Here is a 9,844-nt window from a genome sequence, read left to right on the forward strand (position 1 = left end):
TTGGGATTGCAAACAGAGGAAGATCTTCAAAGGTAAGTGATTTATTTTATCACTATTTCTGATTTTTGTGACGCCTCTGCAGATTTGAAAAATGTTTTTAATGCTGGTGTATGCGGGGCGCTGTCCTCAGACAATCAAATGCTATGCTTTCGCTGTAAAGCCTATTGTAAATCGAACAAAGTGGTTTTATTACTAAGATTCTAAGCTAAAGAATGATGTATGACACTTTCATGAATTATTAATTTGACTATTTCTGTATTTTGAATTTCGTGCTCTGCAATTTCACAGGATGTTGTCGTTGTAGAACGCTAGCGGGACACCTAGCCCAAAGAGGTTTTTAAGCATCTCCAATGCTAAATTAAATATAGAATTGGCTTCCTATTTCACAACAAAGCATCCTTCACTCATGCTGCCAAACATACCCTCGTAAAACTGACTATCCTGCCAATCCTTGACTTCGGCGATGTAATTTACAAAATAACCTCCAACACTCTACTCAGCAAATTGGATGCAGTCTATCACAGTGCCATCCGTTTTGTCACCAATGCACCATATACTACCCACCACTGCAACCTGTATGCTCTCGTTGGCTAGCCCTCGCTACATATTAGTCGCCAAACACACTGGCTCCAGGTCATCTATAAGTCTTTGCTAGGTAAAGCACCACCTTATCTAAGCTCACTGGTCACCATAGCAGAACCCACCTGTAGCACGCACTCCAGTAGGTATATTTCTGGTCACCCCCAAAGCCAATTCCTCGTTTGGCCGCCTTTCCTTCCAGTTCTCTGCTGCCAATGACTGGAACGAATTGCAAAAATCACTGACGCTGGAGACCCATATCTCCCTCTCTAACTTTAAGCATCAGCTGTCAGAGCAGCTCACAGATCACTGCACCTGTACATAGCCCATCTGTAAATAGCCCATCCAACAACCTCATCCCCGTACGGTTATTTATTTTTTTTGCTCCTTTTCACCCCAGTATCTCTACTTGCACATTCATCTTCTGCACATCTATCACTAAATTGTAATTATTTTGCCACTATGGCCTATTTATTGCCTTACCTTCCTTATCTTACCTCATTTGCACACACTGTTTACTCCGTGTGTATCTCTGTTTCGTTGTTTGTGTTGCACTGCTTTGCTTTATCGTGGCCAGGTCGCAGTTGTAAATGAGAACTTGTTCTCAACTAGCCTACCTGGTTAAATAAAGGTGAAATAAAGAAATATATATATATATTTTCAGGTTATGTACATCTACCTCTTGTCCAAATGTAGTGCTTTTATCACAAAGTCTACTATTGAGTCTACATTTTCAGCTTAGCTACGCACTAGAAAACATATTTGTTAATTCCTCCATATTAACACAGGAATCATAGTAAATTGTATTTTCTTGTCAGTAACTAGTTGCTTGACAAAGTCCCAAAATTGCTGAGGGATAAAAAAAGGTTAAAATGTTATGACATTTTTGACCATTTGGGTTCAAAATGTACCCCTGTTGGCGCTTTTAGGGTTAACATTGGTTTCTCAGTGATCTAATGAATACGTGTAAATGAATTGCCACAAAACAACAGCCATTGTACATTATGTTGGGTAATTCCCACTTCTGTTTCCCTTCGGTAAACTACAGGATTTTTTTCTATTTTTCTTTGCCTCACAGTTTATTTTCAAAGTGTCAGCTTGCACTCTGTCCACAAGGCTGGTGAAATTGTATCTAATAACAATGTTTTGCAGTTTACTTTAGTCATCGGTCCACATATGGTTCTCCATATTTGTCTTCTGTGGGTGGGCTGGAACTTCCATTATAGCTCAATCAGTGTCTCTTGAAAAGCACGTACATCTGGGTCAGATTTTTTACATGTTGTTGGGTATGACAAGGCAAGAAATACAAGGAATGTCTCCTAATACGTCTAGATGTATGTGTGTTTGTGTGCACATTTGTTTCCTGAACTATAAAAATGGGGTGTTGTTGCAAAAACCTTCATGTGACCTGAAATGTCTTCTGCAATCATTATAAAATGAAGCACCTGTGCCTTGGTAATGTTTGCCCTGTGACTTTGACTTTCATCTTCAGCCATCCTTTCATGAGAAGCAAGCTTTTTCCCAATGTAAACTTGTGTCTTGTTGCAAATTTAGGACACATTCAAGGTTCCCCTCTATCGCTACAAACATAAATTGAGGATTACATCAACCCTATGTGAATTTCCTTCTTTCATATCAATCAGCCTATACTGTTTAAAGATCAGTGGATAACATCTCGCTATCAGTCGCTACAACAGTTTTCCAATCATTTATTCTTGAGACTTGCTTACCAAATCATGGCATATTTCCCCATTTTATATTTTCCTGTCACATTTTATGTTTACTTTTTTTTGTAATGATAGGAGATTTCGCGATTTACTTTCAGTTATGGAATGCTGTGTTTTGTTATGGTTTTCATCCAAATAAAAATAAACTATTGTTGAGACTAATACAGGAAGCATGCCATGAAAATGTATGTACAATGCTGTAAAGATGTTAAAGACTGCTGTTTCATTTAAAGTGTGACTGGTTTAATAAAATCATTTTCTTAAATAAATACATTCTCGTAAACCTGCCGTTCAAATGAAAGTCCGACATTGAGGATTTTAATGGGAACATCGAATAATTCTAAATATAAAAGTGCTACTCTCAATCTATAATGTTATCAGAGGCAGGGTGGTCAGTGCATGTCTCAAGTCAAACTGGCTAGCTTCTGGATCCTCTCACTTGTTCCTGTATTCCAACATGAATCAGTCAGAGCTTCTGACCACATCATGGGCACTTGGGAAGAGAATGCGTGCTTTCTTCTTACGGCTATAGGGCTGCTACTGTACCTCACAATCAGCCATGGTCATAAGCCTGCAGTCAAGAGGGCTTTTAAACAGTATGCATGTTCTCCAATACTACCCCAGGACAGAACAACATGACCATTAGCTATGTGTTTTGCAGTGGAGAATTCCCTAGAAGGAAAAAGATAGTAAGGAGGGAAAAGGGCTAAATCTGCTATACAGTATATTAACCATCTTCTTCTGAAATGGTTCAAAACGAGGTCAGACATCGAAACCCTGTATCAATCAAACTGATTTATCATCAAGACTCAAAAGCGGAAGTTGGATCTCCTTCCAGAGTCCATCAGAAGTCAAACACACCTGGCTTTAGGACCCAAGTGAAATACAAAAAAAACACTATTGCAATGACGGTAGGATGTCATTTTAAATAAGAATTTGTTCTTAACTGACTTGCCTAGTTAAATAAAAGTACAATTTAAAAAAATACAACAAATTAAAATATCCAGAAGTAACAACAGAAACCTGATGATCAAGAGTATTCCAAAATTATGTGTATTGAAACAGATTTTGTTGTTTCAGTCTTTGGATAAAATAAGAAAATATAATTTCCTAAGTCAATCTTCATCACTGTTGCGGTAGCCAAGACACATATTTCATCAAAATGTGTCGAGTTGTGTAAGACAGATAGGTGGAGTAAAATGAATTTACCATGCAAGGGAATGATAGCAGGAGTTCTAGCTTCTGTCTGTTGTTCTAGGCACAAGGAATAATACTGTTGCATTGGATACAAAATACGTTGTGCATTGGGGTCCTCATCAATCAGATCATTTTCTTGTGAAGTTCTGAAGGTCAGTAAAATGCATTAAACCTCACCAGAAGAGATGAGTTATGCTCTCCACTGTCTTTTCATCCTCTCACAACACCCGAGGAAGATATGTTTGCTTTGGAAAAAGAGATTCAAGTCACTTAGAAAGTAAATAGAGATATCAACAGCTGTCATTTAACTCTATTCATTTTTGTTCAGCTTCTTGTCAAGAATGTTATGAAATATAATTTTTTCCATCACAAAGATGGGACAGTTTGAGAGATCATCATTTATAACCCAAGTGGACCCTCTACTGTACAATTAACCAATCTGCACAATACAGCCTAAACTGCATTAAAACATCTGCCCAGTTACATCAATGTCAAACCTGTTGTTACCTACAATAGTGTTCTATTTAATAGCCAGCCAGTAGTCTTCTCAGGAATCAAATCGACCATGATGTAGAACTCTTACAGCCAATCCATAATGTTTAAGCAAAAAATTAACTTTTCATCGTAATTCTGATTCCAAGCTTTAATGATGCAACGCACGGTAAGCTATTCTGCATTCCCACCTGCTGAACAATACTTTAACAATCAACATTTTGCTGCTTTGTACATAGAGCTGTCATAGAGGCCATGTCAAGCGGTCGAGGGGCCTCGAAGCCAACTACGGCTTAGTGGAATGAGCATCCAAATCTGTTGAGAAATTACTTTGTAAAGTTGAATGTCCTACGTGACCCTCTTAGCCCTGCACTTGATGGTCATTTGGGGACAGTGGCCCCAATGCACAGGTCAGTGACTTTTGTAACCAAAAACCAAGGGGTGCTAGGCAATGTGACTACTGCAAAGTAATCTTTAACACACATGCTGTCTCTGAGGGAAGCTGTGGAAAGTTGGCCCCGGCCAGTCGACCTTCCTGAAGGAACTGTATAAGGTAACCCGCTGTTTTTATAAAGGCTTTTACGTTTGCAAAAAATAATATTTCCCTGAGGTCATTTTTTTCTCTCTTTTACACACAGTTGAGTTGGGTAGAATGTGAAATAGTTAAGAACCATTCTGTTTTTTTAACGCATTCTCAAGTGTTCTGACAAATGTATCACAGATCTATTTATTTGAATCACATTGTATCTATTCAGCATATCTGATGCCGACTACATACACATCTCAATCCATCCATTCTGACCAGATTTAGCTGACACATACCTTTGCAACCAGATAATCACTGGGAAGCTAATTTAGTGCTAACTTTCCATGGTTGAACAGTACATTTATAAAGCTTTCCTGCTGCCCATAAATAACGGACATTGTTGAAACTTATTCTAGCATTCACAGTTGAAGAATGAACAAGGCTCTTCTGTTGCAACCAGTGTTTTTAAGCAATTCAATCAAATCCGAGGTTTAGAATTGAAGACGGGTGGAGGGATGAAAATTGATTTAATCTGGATCCTGTTTTCTTTCTTCCATTTTGTTTTCAGTATACTGAGAGCTCAAAACCCTTTCATGCCATGTGAAAAACCTGCTCCATATAAAGTGTATTTTTCCACATCTGTTTCTTTCTGAAGATAAAAAGATATACTCTCAATTTCTCATAAGCAACATTTTCCAGATAAGATGGGTATTTAACAGGATAACTGTTGGCATTTGCCATTGAGTTTTTATTTTTGATATCTAAATTTGTTCATCATCTGTTTGTTCTCCAAGAGTTTAATGCTTAAAATATATTGTGCATAAGAGATACACAAAGGAATGCAGATGCATCTTTTTCCTGTTAGGATATTGTGTTATAGCTGTTAGCCCATGCTATGCTGAGTGGTTGCATAAGTGTAGGCCTACCACTTGTTAATTAAGAAAAGTCATCATGTTTTGTGAGATTCATTTATTTTGTTTTGTGTACACTTCTTGGCAGTAAATTATCTTTATTTTGGCACCCAAGTTGAGAAACATTGATCAATTAAAGCATTTGGAAAGGAGGAGTCCTTTCAGACCATACGTATGCCTGAATATTCAAGATGTGCATTAGTTGTATCATCAGTTACTCTTCAGTGTGTGAGGTGATAAAAATATATATAATTTAGCCCTAATAGATGAATACTGTGCCTTATCTTTTATGGTAAGAGGTGTATTGGGATTTCTGTATAGGACTTGTATTTAAACTGGAGATTGATCCTCTACACACAAGGGAATTACCAGTAAAACAGTGCAGAATTTTTTTGACATACTGCCAATGTGCTTCTGTGCTCTTAACAGACATATCCATTTATTCAGTTATATATATACTTGCTATGAAAGCATTGTTGAAACATGTGTAATTAGATTGAGATTTAAATGAACTTTCCAATAGATCTGAAGAATGTCTCATTTTCCTTCTTAACATGAATCATTAAAAGCTATTTAAAAAAGAAGAAAAAAGCTATCTTAATATCCTTTTGATATGCATCTTGAACATAAAACATCCTCACTCACCTGCACTGCATTGCTTTCAATGAGCAGGGATTCCCCTAAGGGGCCTTTCCCCCCTTTAAAAGTTACCCTTAGCAGCTGGCATTTGTCAAGATGAGCCTACATTTTTGTTCTTTTAGCTGCATAGCTCTCATGTAAGGGAAACATTAAATGCCCAGTTAGGGACATTGAACTTAAGTAGTTTACTCCAGCTGTCAGAGATTCAGCTCCAGCCTTTTGAAATTGTACCCTGTAGAGGCAATTCTTATTCGTCCAAGCCCCAGATAATAACATTGTACTATAGAGTAGAATTGAAAACTTGCTTTGGCAATAACACATTGCTGTGGGAATTCTTTACAATTTAATGCATTTATCTAAAATGGAGTAGTAATGCAGGTATACATTATAATGATACTGTACCTACATCTACCTTCAAAAGTATTATATGTTACAAAGTGGGATTAAGCTGGATTTAATTGTCTTTTTGTCAGAAATCTACACAAAATACTCTCTAATGTCAAAATGGAAGAATTTGTCAATTTCTTTTAAAATAGAAAATGAAACAATGTATCTGTATCTGGATTAGATAAGTATTCAAATCCCTGAGTCAATACATGTTAGAATCACCTTTGGCACTGATTACAGCTGTGAGTCTTTCTGGGTAAATCTCTAAGAGCTTTGCACACCTGGATTGTACAATATTGGACCATTATTATTTAAATAATCCTTCAAGCTCTGTCATGTTTGTTGTTGATCATTGCAAGACAACCATTTTCAAGTCTCGCCATATATTTCCAAGCTGATTTAAGGCAAAACTGCAGCTAGGTCACGCCGGAACATTCACTGTCATCTTGGTAAGCAACTCCTTGTGTTTAAAGTTATTGTCCTGTTGAAAGGTGAATTTGTCTTCCAGTGTCTGTTGGAAAGCAGACTGAACCAGGTTTTCCTCTACCTGTGCTTACAACCTGATCTCAGAGCATTTCATATTATTCGGTACCTAAATGGTTTGTGTTCCATTTTATATGATATGGTCATTTTGTATTGTATGTATTAATGTGTGGATGTCCATCACCCATTTCGTATGATATGTTACGAATTTGCAAAATGTATGATATGAATTCTAGTTCTAGTTAGGTGGCTAGGTGGCCAACGTTAGCTAGCTGGCTAAAATTAGCTAGGTTAGGGGTTAGGGTTAGGGGTTAGGGTTATGTTTAGGGTTGGGTTAAAGGGTTAAGGTTAGGGTTAGGGGAAGGCTTAGCTAAAAGGGTTAATGTTAGGGTTAGGGGAAGGGTTAGCTTAAAGTGTTAAGGTTAGGGTTAGGGGAAGGCTTAGCTAAAAGGGTTACGGTTAGGGTTAGGGGAAGGGTTAGCTAACATGCTAAGTAGTTGCAAAGTAGCTAAAAAAGTAGTATGTTTTTGAAAATATGCTAATTAGCTAAAATGCTAAAGTGGTCCATGATGAGATTCAAACTCGCAACCTTTGGGTTGCTAGACGTTTGTGTTAAACGCTCACCCATCGACACAGACCAACAACCCTATTTTCATTTTTGCCTTAAGTAACCATCTGTCTTATCTAACCATACCAAACATAACATATCATAATCATTTCTGTGTCCCGGATCTACATTTAAGTCTAGTCTATGAAACCAGGCTGGTGCTTAGCTCTCTTCCGCTTCTTTTTATCCACAAAAACTCCCTAGTCCTTGCCAATCACAAGCATACCCATGACATGATGCAGCCACCACCATTCTTGAAAATATGAAGAGTGATGTTGTATTGGATTTGCCCCAAATGTAATGCTTTGTATTCAAGACAAAAAGTTAATTTCTTTGCTACATTATTTGCAGTATTACTGTAGTGCCTTATTGCACACAGGATGCATGTTTTGGTCTATTTTATTCTGTACAGGCTTCCTTCTTTTCACTCTATCATTTATGTTAGTATTGTGGAGTAACTACAATGTTGTTGATCCGTCTTCAGTTATTTCCTATCAGAGCCATTAAACTCTGTAACTGATAGGAAAACCTCCCTGGTCTTTGTGGTTGAATCTGTGTTTGAAATTCACTGTTCGACATAGGGGGCTTACAGATAATTGTATGTCTGGGGTACAGAGATGAGGTAGTTATTCAGAAATCATGTTAAACACTATTATTGCACACAAGTTTAGCACATTTTTACTCTTGAACTTATTTAGGCTTGCCATAACAAAAGGATTGAATACTCAAGACATTTCAGCTTTTCACTTTTAATTAATTTCTTTACATTTCTAAAAACATAATTCCACTTTGACATTATGGGGTATTGTGTGTAGATCAGTGATGCAAAATCTCAATTAAAAACATTTAAAATTCAAGCTGTAACACAACAAAATTTGGAAAAAGCAAAAGTGGTGTGAGTTTTTAAAGGAAATGTACGTGTCCTCCTTCTTGCCTCAGAAACTCCACAGAATAGTAAACCTACAGCCAAACTGTTTTGATTGAGTTGACTAAAATGACAATAGCAACCTTTCAATTTAATTTCAACTCTTACTTCCTATTTAACAGTGATTTATGCACCTATCATGAAACCATCTGCGAACATGGCAGGGTTGGCATTCCCTTCTGAAACCTTTCCCTATTTTCAGTGGCCTGGAAGAAGGTTGTGGGCGGGATTCTAAATGATCTGCCATGAGGGAGTTTTCAAATTTAGGGAGGTGACAAGTGATGGACATAAACCTGGGAGCCCAGTGACACAAAGAGACCTGGAGACCTTTCATAGGACGGTCATACAAGTTCCCTCTCTCCCCCTGAGTGGGGGGTAGGGGTCTCTCATCGCAGGGCAGCTTATTGTGGTGAAAGGGTTCAGTTCTAGGACTTCATTAAGCCTCTCTATTGTTAACATCTGGGTGAGGAAGAATGGGTCTTTCTCTGGTAAATTGTGCCCCGGCTTTACAAGGGGATTTTATTACGCTACGACGTTGACATTGGCAGCTACTGGCACGCCTGGCAATGGAAAACCTTCAGCTGTTTCAGTCACAGGAGATCAATCAAAGCAGCCTGTTTCCCTGAAGCCTTAGATTTCATCCTGAAACGGGGAAGTGAGGGACCTAGAATAAGCAGTGTGTGACTGTTCTTATTCTAAAGCCCAGAGACTCTGCAAGCAAGCACTTCCCCCTTTGAGCGCTTTCTGACTGCTCAGCTCACACACAGTTGGTTGTAACACTGTCAGGCTAGTCCAGACAAAACACTTGCTCACACTTCAGTCCCCAGTGAACTACCTAGCCACTGACCCTCCCATCCCATCCATGTGCCACTCTGTCTCACCCCCTCTTTTAGTATCTCTCCCTCGCTCTCGTTGACTCTCTCTCTCCTCTCGCTCCTCTCTCTCAGTCTCCATCCCTTCCCTGCTAGGGATGCGGCTGCCATAGCAACTGCTGAGTCACTCCCGGCTCTCTGCTCTCAGCTGCCGTCCTCTAATGTGATTGTTTTAGTGAGGGTGGCACCCAGGCCCTCAGTCATCCACCCTGTCTGCATGCGTGAGCATATTGGTCAGAGTACTCCAACACGTACATTTGTTGCAGTCGATTCAGTCGAACGTAAAGATCCATCACTGCGGGTGTCGGAGCCAGATGACCCTGGGGGAGCTCTACAGGTCGAACGGGAGCCTTTCAGATGGGTAACTTTCCCACCACGGTGAAGCACTGCCTGAGCTACGAGGAACTAATCCAGGATTATCCATGGCTAGCACGCTGGCTGCAGGAGGAGAAGGTGGGGGTTGTTGTCTTGCTTTTGCTGCTCTGCGCACATGACTCAC

This window comes from Oncorhynchus clarkii, chromosome 23 (assembly GCF_045791955.1).
Source record: "Oncorhynchus clarkii lewisi isolate Uvic-CL-2024 chromosome 23, UVic_Ocla_1.0, whole genome shotgun sequence".
Taxonomy (NCBI): domain Eukaryota; kingdom Metazoa; phylum Chordata; class Actinopteri; order Salmoniformes; family Salmonidae; genus Oncorhynchus; species Oncorhynchus clarkii.